This window comes from Entelurus aequoreus, linkage group LG06 (assembly GCF_033978785.1).
Source record: "Entelurus aequoreus isolate RoL-2023_Sb linkage group LG06, RoL_Eaeq_v1.1, whole genome shotgun sequence".
Lineage (NCBI taxonomy): Eukaryota > Metazoa > Chordata > Actinopteri > Syngnathiformes > Syngnathidae > Entelurus > Entelurus aequoreus.
The window spans coordinates 70,882,138-70,894,372 of NC_084736.1; the positions used below are offsets into that span (position 1 = coordinate 70,882,138).

The following is a 12,235-nucleotide window of genomic DNA, read 5'->3' on the forward strand; positions in this document are numbered from 1 at the left end:
TGGGTCAAAATCTAGTTTTTAATGCAATATGGTCTTAAATCTGCTGCTATAAAAACATTTGTTATTGCTTTAGCCCTGCCTGACTGGCCGAGGAGAGGCTGCTTGAATGCTGTGTTTGCACCCCGCTCGTCTTTCTCTTCGTTGAAGCGATTTTCACTTCGGGGTGGTGCCGCTTCAAATGGGTTAGCATGTTTGACGTGTTGCCAGAAGCATACCCTACTGCTGCTGAACAATGTCGGCAAACCGCTTTCGCTTTGACCACCTCTCGTCCTCCATTGTTGTATTGCACCGCGAAGCCGAAGTGTTCCCACACGGTAGATCTTAACGAGGCAGGAGGTTCTTCCAGCTCTGGCTTTTGCATGTTGTCGTGTGTTGTGCCTCTGTGTGCAATGTTTACACAACGTGCAGTACACTACTTATGTTCGTCCGTGCGGTGCGCTACTTAATATGTTCGTGTAGAAAGTCGTTCGGTACACCTCAGAACCGAACCGAAACCCCCGTACCGAAACGGTTCAATACAAATACACGTACCGTTACACCCTTAATATCTAGTCGGTACTACTATGATTACATCTATATATTTTTATCGTCACAAATTTTTTTTTCCTTTTTTAAAAATTCGTATTATGTTTATAAACCCAGGAAATATGTCCCTGGACAGATGAAGACTTTGAATATGACCAATGTATGATCCTTTAACTTTATCGATTCCAAGTATTTAGAAAAGTATCAAAAAGTATCTAAATACATTTTGGTACCGGTACCAAAATACAACCCTACTGCAGGCAAGACACCATTATCTTGCTTCAAACTTGTTTTGCCAGGTAAAGGTTGTGGGTTTACTCCTTTCAGTGGCAGGCCGCTACATGTAAATTTAGTGCCAAGACGAGTAAAAACAAAAAAAAATTTGTTCTGTTAAAATCTAGTTTGTAAAACATTTTGTACAAGTTTAAAACAACCACAATGCTAATTGTGTTAGCTTGTCAATGGGCTTGTCCATTGTATGTTAGCGTTAAGCTAGCTTACTTCCCTTTGTGTGCTTCGTTCTACAGTAACTTCATTGTGGAGATTATCTATAAACAAACTCAAATTGGAGGTTTTTTAATCTCTAACTCAAAGGACTGATTAAAAGTACTGTAATTAAATGTCAACATCCATGGAAGGCGGAACAATTTGTGTACATAAGTCAGAGGAGTACAAAGTGCAGTACTTTGTAGTAACAAAATAGTTCAAAACAATTAAAACACAGCAAAAAATATACACCGTATTTTTCGGACAATAAGTCGCAGTTTTTTTCATAGTTCGGCCGGGGGTGCGACTTATACTCAGGAGCGACTTATGTGTGGAATTATTAACACATTACCGTAAAATATCAAATAATATTATTTAGCTCATTCACGTAAGAGACTAGACGTATAAGATTTCATGGGATTTAGCGATTAGGAGTGACAGATTGTTTGGTAAACGTATAGCAAGTTCTATATGTTATAGTTATTTGAATGACTCTCACCATAATATGTTACGTTAACATACCAGGCACGTTCTCAGTTGGTTATTTATGCGTCATATAACGTACACTTATTCAGCCTGTTGTTCACTATTCTTTATTTATTTTAAATTGCCTTTGAAATGTCTATTCTTGGTGTTGGGTTTTATCAAATACATTTCCCCCAAAAAATGCGACTTATACTCCAGTGCGACTTAAATATGTTTTTTTCCTTCTTTATTATGCATTTTCGGCCGGTGCGACTTATACTCCGAAAAATACGGTTTGTTGATGACTAAAATCATACTTTTTTAACCTTTTTAAAGAAAATACATGCATCATAGTGAATTATAAGATGACTTATAGACACACCTTTCCCGCCACAAATAGATTGGCAATCTGTGGGAAACACCGGATAGTAAATATATAAAAGCTAGACACTGACTACTTTAAAGTGAGTCCACGTTTACTTTCTATTGTCGCGTTTTATTCTGTAATAAAACAAAAGTTCACTTTTTGTGAAATATTGTGAATGAAAAGAAAGCAGTTAGCTTGCTTTTGACACAAGTATTGAGTGGGATGTGCGTGAGGGTCACAGTGTGAGCTCAAACTCTTAAAGTGCAAACATTCTAGCACAACAAAGACAACACAACCACACACAAAACATGTTTTGCGTCACAAACATAGCAAAGAAGCCACTGCCAGATGACTATTATTTGTTCTACTTACAAAATGGTTCTTCTCATAGGCTTCCTGTCACCTGTGTGTCACCTTTTATCTCCTCCCCACTTCCTGTTCCTTAGTTGGACTTCCTGCCACCTCTCATTAAACACATTAAATGGGGTTAACGTGAAATGAGTACAAGCAGTTACTGTTGTGTTGTGATATTTACTTGTCAGATTACATGATGCTTTAAAACATGCACATATACACAATAACATTATATGGCATAGCACTGAGAATGTATGAAAAACGCTAATAATATAAAACAATATTTTACAAGTATCTAAAAATATATAAATAATACATTACTATATAGGTAAACACAATTATATTTGTACTAATAGCAATAAATTAAAAAGAAAATAAGCTAATAAGAGTTTAAAATTATTAATAAATCATACATACACTCATGCATATAATCACGTTTCATCAAACATATATTAACGTTGTTGGGAACTGGGTAACACATGGCACACAGACAAAGCTTAACCTATCCTTACTATAACAATCTACAAGGTTAATATAGTTGGCTTCTCTTTCTTCCCCTCCATTTATCTGCTTTCTTTTGTATTTCAAGTTATCATTACATATATATATTGTTGCATTTGAAACAATTGTATTGTAGATAATACAGGTAATTATTGTTATTATTCATTATCAATAGTGCTATTTTTATTGGTATTTTTATTGCTCCATTTGTAGTGCAATAATGTTCATTGTCATTTCTGTGTTATTGATATTTACTTAACTAACTGCTTCTTTGCTATCACTTTTCATATCATATTTGTACATATCCTATTTGCTGATGTTGTTCTATTGTTGTTGTTGTTATTATTATTATTATTGTGTTTGTTGTTGTTTTTGTTGTCTCTCTGCCTTATCCTCCTCTTGTCCCCACAATTTCCCTCTGTCTTCCTCTTTTTCTCTTTTTATTCTCTCCTAATCCGATCCGGCTGCGCCAAGCAATAATATAAATCCAATAATAAAGTCAAATACAAGTAAGGCAACAAGAGAAGTATCCCACACTTCTCTTTTGTAAAGTAAATCTGTACAGCAAATGTGGGCATCTACATTGACAATATATAAATAAATACAATGATCAGTAAAAAGTTAGACAAAAAAAATTGTACTTTTATCCTTTTATTTAAAAAAATAGCAATCGTCTTTGCAGGCATACCAGAAACATATCAATCAGATGGTATTTCTGGGACATATTACGGCAGAAAAACATTCCAAGTGGTACCTCAACTTAAGAGTACCACATCTTAAGTGTGTTTTGAGATAAGAGCTGTCCCTGGGCTAGTTGTTTTGCTTGAAGTTGCAAGCAAAAATTTGAGTTACAAGCATCCCCACGCCATTAGTTGGCGTAAAAAATGTCACAGTGATCCGACCAAAACATCTGGTCTTACTCGTTAGCATTAGCTAATAGCTAGAGATGGACATGACTTTGTTTTCCAACCATGGGAAGGAAGAAAGTGAGTGTGAAGGACAGCGCTGAGAAGAACAAGTGGATGACATTCATTGAATTAAAGAAAGAAATCATCTAAAACATGACAGAGCGTGCAATTCGAGTGTATCACTGCTCGAATGCACCATACGGAATCAGAATGAGGCTAACACCAGCTAAGAATGTTAAAATGATATCTAAACAATGGACATGTATCCATGAAAATGTGCAAAAGCTGCTGATGGTGTGTTTGATTGAGAAACAGCGGGAAGGAGATACCACAGAAGTCCCTTATTAATGCTGTCCATTATTATTACATTACTTTAGAAAACTGCTGTAGTTTTTAGTACTACATTCCATTGTATTGTTTTATATAGAGATGTCCGATAATATCGGACTGCCGATATTATCGGCCGATAAATGCTTTAAAATGTAATATCGGAAATTATTGGCATCGGTTTCAAAATGATCGGTATCGGTTTCATAAAGTAAAATGTATGACTTTTAAAACGCCGCTGTGTACACGGACGTAGGGAGAAGTACAGAGCGCCAATAAACCTTAAAGGCACTGCCTTTGCGTGCCGGCCCAGTCACATAATATCTTTTCACACACACACAAGTGAATGCAATGCATACTTGGTCAACAGCCATACAGGTCACACTGAGGGTGACCGTATAAACAACTTTAACACTGTTACAAATATGCGCCACACTGTGAACCCACACCAAACAAGAATGACAAACACATTTCGGGAGAACATCCGCACCGTAACACAACATGAACACAACAGAACAAATACCCAGAACCCCTTGCAGCACTAACTCTTCCGGGACGCTACAATATACACCCCCGCTACCCCCTACCCCCTACCTTAAACCCCGCCCCCCCCTAACCCCGCCCACCTCAACCTCCTCATGCTCTCTCAGGGAGAGCATGTCCCAAATTCCAAGCTGCTGTTTTGAGGCATGTTAAAAAAATAATAATGCACTTTGTGACTTCAAAAATAAATATGGCAGTGCCATGTTGGCATTTTTTTTCCATAACTTGAGTTGATTTATTTTGGAAAACCTTGTTACATTGTTTAATGCATCCAGCGGGGCATCACAACAAAATTAGGCATAAAAATGTGTTAATTCCACGACTGTATATATCGGTATCGGTTGATATCGGAATCGGTAATTAAGAGTTGGACAATATCTGAATATCGGATATCGGCAAAAAAGCCATTATTGGACATCTCAAATTAAAATATTCCTTATATGAAAAGCAACTTCATCTTGATGGGAGTAAATGTAGCCTCCCTCCAACGGGCGGACCTTTGGTGGTAAAAAAAAAAAAAAAGGGGGTTTCAATGTACAAACCCCAAAAACCAGTGAAGTTGGCACGCTGTGTAAATGGTAAATAAAAACAGAATACATCCATCCATCCATTTTCTACCGCTTATTCCCTTCGGGGTGGCGGGGGGCATTGGAGCCTATCTCAGAAGGCGGGGTACACCCTGGACAAGTCGCCACCTCATCGCAGGGCCAACACAGATAGACAGACAACATTCACACTCGCATTCACACACTAGGGCCAATTTTCAATGATTTGCAAATCCTTTTCAACCTATATTCAATTGAATAGACTGCAAAGACAAGATACTTAACGTTCGAACTGGAAATGTTTTGCAAATATTAGCTCATTTGAAATTTGATGCCTGCGACATGTTTCGAAAAGCTGGCACAAGTGGCAAAAAAGACTGAGAAGTTGAGGAATGCTCATCAAACACTTATTTGGAACATCCCACAGGCGAACAGGCTAATTGGGAACAGGTGGGTGCCATGATTGGGTATAAAAGCAGCTTCCATGAAATGCTCAGTCGGAATATCGGACATCGGCAAAAAAGCCATTATCGGACATCTCTAGTTTTATACAATATCTATTATCTAAAAGTTATGTTTTTCTGTTTTTGAACATGTTAAAAGTGTGATGTTTAAATCAAGCGTCTCCAATTCATTTCGACGGCAGACGTTGAGTTGAGACACAAGTGTTCGGAGTTAACATGTTAGCATTTAGCCCCAAGCTCACGTCCAATATTTACTTTTCCAGCTCAGAATTGCACGACCTGCCCCGCTCCGAGACGTTTTCAAAATACAACACGGGCCCCCCTGCGAGAGTCCGACTCGGTCCAAAAATACAGATGTGTGTGGAAAGTTGGCGGAATACGGCGGCGGCTGTTTTTTCATGGCGACACATGAGCGTCCACGGGGGGGGGGGGGGGGGGGGGGTGTTTGGGGAGCAGTTTGAAATCTGCATGAAAAGCGAAAGAGAAAGTGTTGCCCAGCAGAAGAATGGTGCAGTGTGAAGCGAGGCCACACGGGTTTGTTGTTTCTGCGTGTGATACTTGACAGTCAGCAGGTGACGCGGCGGCCGCTAATGAAACAGAGCACTGTTCATGCCGCTCTCTAATAAAGCATATCGCTCTCATCTTTCCATTCAAAGTCCACATTACATCAAGTTGTGCTTAATGGCATCCAGACAAACTTTAATGTCGCTCCAACATTTTTTCCATTCAAGCCCACATTCACCAACCCTCCTCATTTTTTTTTTTTTTTTGTTCTCAGGCCCACATCTGGACCTGATTCCAGGTGCGGTGTTGAGTCAAGTAGGTGGAACTGAGCGCTGAGATAATGTCTTGGGGAAGTTACGCAACATTTTTTTTGGTGGGGGGGGAAATGGAAGCGACGACAGAAGATCCTTGTGTTCTAAGTTTCCATTTAGTTCCTGTTTGGATGAAAACTAGCTGCAGAGATTAGTCGGTGTGGTTCAAGTACGACTGCTGGGCCAGCTGAGAGACCAGCAGGCCGCGTGCACATTGGTCCTTGAGGAGCACATGACTTCCAGTGCGTGTCCCTTTACGAGAAGCTTGTTCATCCTGCAGCATTTCCTGCTGCCATGTTTCTCATTTGCCGCTCAGAAAAAGCCAAGACGACAACAATTAATGGGTTTGCACGGTGGCCTGGCGGTTATGACGGCAGCTTCGCATTATGGAGATCTGGGTTTGAAAATCTGTGCGGAGTTTGCATGGTCTTCATCCCACGTCTTAAAAAAAAACATGCTTTTTAGGTTAATTGGAGGCTGCAAAATGTCCATAGATTAGACTTAGACAAACTTTATTGATCCACAAGGGAAATTGTTCCACACAGTAGCTCAGTTACAAAGGGTGGAAAGGGTAAGGATGGAAAAGATAATGCAGGTATAAAGTACACTAAAAATGTACCATTGAAGCAATATAAAATATAATATATATGTAATATTTACATATTATGTATACAGTATATAATATATACTGATATATTATATTATAGGGCAAGATGGTGGAAAAGGGGTTAAAGTTAAAGTTAAAGTTAAAGTACCAATGATTGTCACACACACTAGGTGTGGCGAAATTATTCTCTGCATCTGACCCATCACCCTTGTTCACCCCCAGGGAGGTGAGGAGAGCAGTGAGCAACAGCGGTGGCCGCGCCCGGGAATCATTTTTGGTGATTTAACCCCCAATTCCAACCCTTAATGCTGAGTGCCAAGCAGGGAGGTAATGGGTACCATTTTTATAGTCTTTGGTATGACTCGGCCGGGGTTTGCACTCACAACCTACCCCGGATGAGTCATACCAACGACTATAAAAATGGGACCCATTAGTGCGTCTGCCTCACAATAAATACGAAGGTCCTGGGTTCGATCCTGCGCTCGGGATCTTTCTGTGTGGAGTTTGCATGTTCTCCCCGTGATTGCGTGGGTTCCCTCCGGTTACCCCGGCGTCCTCCCACCTCCAAAGACATGCACCTACTCAGTGGCCTAGTGGTTAGAGTGTCCGCCCTGAGATCGGTAGGTGCGTGTGAGTTCAAACCCCGGCCGAGTCATACCAAAGACTATAAAAATGGGACCCATTCCCTCCCTGCTTGGCACTCAGCATCAAGGGTTGGAATTGGGGGTTAAATCACCAAAAATGATTCCCGGGCGTGGCACCGCTGCTGCCCACTGCTCCCCTCACCTCCCAGGGGGTGAACAAGGGGATGGGTCAAATGCAGAGAACAACTTTCACCACACCTAGTGTGTGTGTGACAATCATTGGTACTTTAACTTTAACTTGACCTGGGGATAGGTTGATTGGCAACACTAAATTGGCCCTAGTGTGTGAATGTGAGTGTGAATGTTGTCTGTCTATCTGTGTTGGCCCTGCGATGAGGTGGCGACTTGTCCAGGGTGTACCCGAATGCAGCTGACATAGGCTCCAGCGACTCCCCCGCAACCCCGAAAGAGACAAGCAGTAGAAAATGGATGAATGGATATTATATTATATTTGTATATAATATATACAATATATAACAATTACCATGTACAATACTACAGTATATGTAACAGCTGCAGCATAAAATAGAGAGTAGATCCAACAGAAAATATACATTATAAACAAAGAGAGGTAGCTAACATAGAAGGTGTCAGGTAATAGACAGATATTATCTATTGCTGTATGGCGAGTGATTATACAGCTGGATGGAGTGTGGAATGAAGGAGTTCTTGAATCGAACACTGTGGGAACGAAGCTGAAGGAGCCTGTTGGATTAGGAGCTGGGATAAGAGTGAAATATTTTGTGTCCGTTCAAAGACTTTCAAAACGTGTAGTGCTTTATAGTTATTCTGTAATATGTAAAGTTTGTCCCAATATTGTGTGCTTTCCTTATAGATTTTAATACAGGGGTGTCAAACTCATTTTCATTGAGGGCCGCATCGCAGGAATGGCTGCTTTCAGAGGGACACTTTTTTTAAATTAATTTACATTATGCATGCGGGTAATAACCTGTGATTCATCTTGATTCATTGATTCATGATTCATGATTCCTGCATTTGATTATTACATTTTTTTTTATTGGATTTTTTTATGTATAACTTGCTTTAAAATCATAAATAAAGGTGACAAGCAGATATTTAACTATTTGTTTAAATCTCACAAAAATAGTTGTGCAATACAGTATACAATAATATAATTGGCATGATCAGATAATATTAAAGTTTAAAATATGCATTTTTTTGTCTGCCAAAATTGAAAGAATTAATGCATTTAGTAAAATAAAAAATAAAATAAAAAAGTTATTTATTGAAACCCATTTTTTCCAGGCTTTCGTGGGCCACATAGAATGATGTGGCGGGCCAGATCTGGGCCCCGGGCCTTGAGTTTGACACCTGTGTTTTAATAGATTGTTTTATTACTATCAATAAACTTTTAGTATTTTATGGATTATACACATTTTTATCAATTATTTAAATATTATATTTTTTCATTATTTTATAGATTATACATATTTTTATAGATTTTTTTAAATTATTCAATAAATTATATATATTTGTATACAGTATTGAAATGGCATTTGCCATGTTGTACACAATGTGTGTCATTCCCTCTCAATTCTGTTTATTTGGTAATGCTGCCCTCTTGTGGTCAACTTGGTATATTGCCAAAGTGATTGAAGCAGATTTGAGGAAAAACTACTTAACTGTAAATTAATGCAATAAAAGGCAAACATTTAGTGTTGATTCTAACAAGGTTTTTCACACCGTATTTGTCATATTTTATACATAAAGTACTTATGAAACTATATTGCTGTCAATGTTTTTGTGCTGTTAGTGTTGTGTTCGATGTGCAAATGGCACAAAAGCAGAAGTTACTTACAAAATGTAAATAAGCTTTGTTTCTTTTTACTCCTTTTCGGCCGTACTATAATGACAAACTGGAAAATGTGATTCATGTTCCCAATGATTTAAAACAGTGGTGTTCCCACTTTTTCTGCAGGCGAGCTACTTCTCAATTGACCAAGTTAAGGGGATCTACCTTATTCATATATATCATTTATATTCATTTATTAATGAAAGACACGTTTTTGTTAACAAGTTAAAGGTGTTTAATGATAATACAAGCATGATTAAGACATATACAGCCGTGGTCAAAGGTTTACATACACTTGTAAAGAACATAATGTCATGGCTGTCATCAGTTTCCAATAATTTCTACAACTCTTATTTTGTTGCGATAGAGTGATTGGAGCACATACTTGTTTGTCAGCAATGTTAATATTTGGTTACATGTCCCTTGGCAAGTTTCACTGCAATAAGGCGCTTTTGGTAGCCATCCACAAGCTTCTGGTTGAATTTTTGACCACTCCACTTGACAAAATTGGTGCAGTTTAGCTAAATTTGTTGGTTTTCTGACATGGACTTGTTTCTTCAGCATTGTCCACACGTCCAGGACTTTGGGAAGGCCATTCTGAAACCTTAATTCTAGCCTGATTTAGCCATTTCTTTACCACTGTTCATGTGTGTTTGGGGTCATTGTCCTGTTGGAACACCCAACTGCGCCCAAGACCCAACCTCCGGGCTGATGATTTTAGGTTGTCCTTAAGGATTTGGAGGTAATCCTCCTTTTTCATTGTCCCATTTACTCTCTGTAAAGCACTATTGTGGCCAAACAGCTCAATTTTTGTTTCATCTGACATCACATGGACAAAGATAAGACCTTCTGGAGGAAAGTTCTGTGGTCAGATGAAACAAAAATTGAGCTGTTTGGCCACAAAATTATATTGAGAAATATAATCTTAGAGAAAAAGGTACTTTAAAACATTTGTACGCACGTACAACACTGAAGACCTTCAGTATATCAGTATGTGGGATTAAATTATGGAATGGATTAAGCAAATAAATCAAACAATGTACTAATATGATCCACTTCAAGAAACTCTTCAAACTTAGAGTGTTTACAAAGTACAAAGAAGAAGAACCATGATAAACAATCTGAATGTATTTCATCCATCCATTCTTTTATTCTCAAAATAATCTTACTTATCTCATCATATGAAATATAACTTACTTCACCAATTATTTTTTATTAATTTATTTTTATTGTCATTACTTATTGTGAATAAATTGAGAACAGGAAGTGAACAAAACTGTTATGTAAAAGAAAAGGGGTAGGATTAAATAAACTCTGCTTCTTCCTACTCCTTTTCAAACATGTTGAAAAGAGAAACTGGAAATTGTGATGTATCATGTTGTATGCATGCATGTTCCAAATAAACTCAAACTCAACTCAACTCAACAATACCCAGCAATATGTTAGGAGGAGAAAAGGTGAAGCCTTTAATCCCAGGAACACCATCCCTACCGTCAAGCAAGGTGGTGGTAGTATTATGCTCTTTCCTGTTTTGCTGCCAATGGAACTGGTGCTTTACAGAAAGTAAATGGGACAATGAAAAAGGAGGATTGCCTCCAAATGCTTCAGGACAACCTAAAATCATCAGCCCGGAGGTTGGGTCTTAGCACAGTTGGGTGTTCCAACAGGACAATGACCCCCAAACACATGCAAAAGTAGTAAAGGAATGGCTAAATCAGGCTAGAATTTGGGGAACGTGTGGACAATGCTGAAGAAACAAGTCCATGTCAGAAAACCAACACATTTAGCTGAACTGCACCAATTTTGTCAAGAGGAGTGGTCAAAAATTCCACCAGAAGCTTGTGGATGGCTACCAAAATCGCCTTGTTGCAGTGAAACTCGCCAAGGGACATGTAACCAAATATTAACATTGCTGTAAGTATACTTTTGACCCAGCAGATTTGGTCACATTTTCAGTAGACCCATAATAAATTCATAAAAGAACCAAACTTCATGAATGTTTTTTGTGACCAACAAGTATGTGCTCCAATCACTCTATCACAAAAAATAATAGTTGTAGAAATGATTGGAAACTCAAGACAGCCATGACATTATGTTCTTTACAAGTGTATGTAAACTTTTGACCACGACTGTAGATTCCTTTCTTTCATGAAGACAAGAATATAAGTTGGTGTATTACCTGATTCTGATGACTTGCGTTGATTGGAATCAGACAGTAGTGCAGATAACGTCCACATTTTCAAATGGAGGAGAAAAAAAGTCCTCCTTTCAGTCCAATACCACATGAAAGTGGTTAGTTTTTGGCATCGTATTTGTCCAGCTTCCATACTCCTTTTTATACACTTTACAAGAAATACATGGGCGGTGTTGTACCGAAATCTGTTACCCATCGCAACAGGTGTTGTACCGAAATCTGTTACCCATCGGAATTTGTAACTCTAGGGGGCGGTGTTCCCATGGCGTTTGTTTGATGGTTAAACGGCAAGCCCAAAGAGGAGGAGAAGAAGAACGCTTGCGTAAATTGCGTAAACTATCCTTAATGCTGAAACGTCAGTTGTCAGAATTTCAGCATTAATAAATTACACATAACAGCTGATACAATAGACTCATACTATAATGAAAGTAAGTCATTGATTTCCAGAATATGTGTAATTTATTAATGCTGAAATTCTGACAACTGACGTTTCAGCATTAAGGATAGTTTACGCCATTTACGCAAGCGTTCTTCTTCTCCTCCTCTTTGGGCTTGCCGTTTAACCATCAAACAAACGCCATGGGAACATCGCCCCCTGGAGTTACAAATTCCGATGGGTAACAGATTTCGGTACAACAGCTGCAAACTCCGTGTCTTGCTAGCTTGTGCACGCTGGC

At 38.6% G+C, this 12,235-nt stretch overlaps 1 protein-coding gene across 1 annotated transcript in view; it reads right to left on the reverse strand.

Annotated features, from left to right (window-relative positions):
• adgra2 (adhesion G protein-coupled receptor A2) overlaps window positions 1–11,559 on the reverse strand; it is a 130,966-nt gene extending 119,407 nt beyond the window's left edge. The window contains exon 1 of the mRNA XM_062051423.1: window positions 11,544–11,559. The gene's annotated coding sequence lies outside the window, so the exon portion shown is untranslated. The remainder of the gene's footprint in view (window positions 1–11,543) is intronic.
• Window positions 11,560–12,235: the final 676 nt, after the last annotated feature.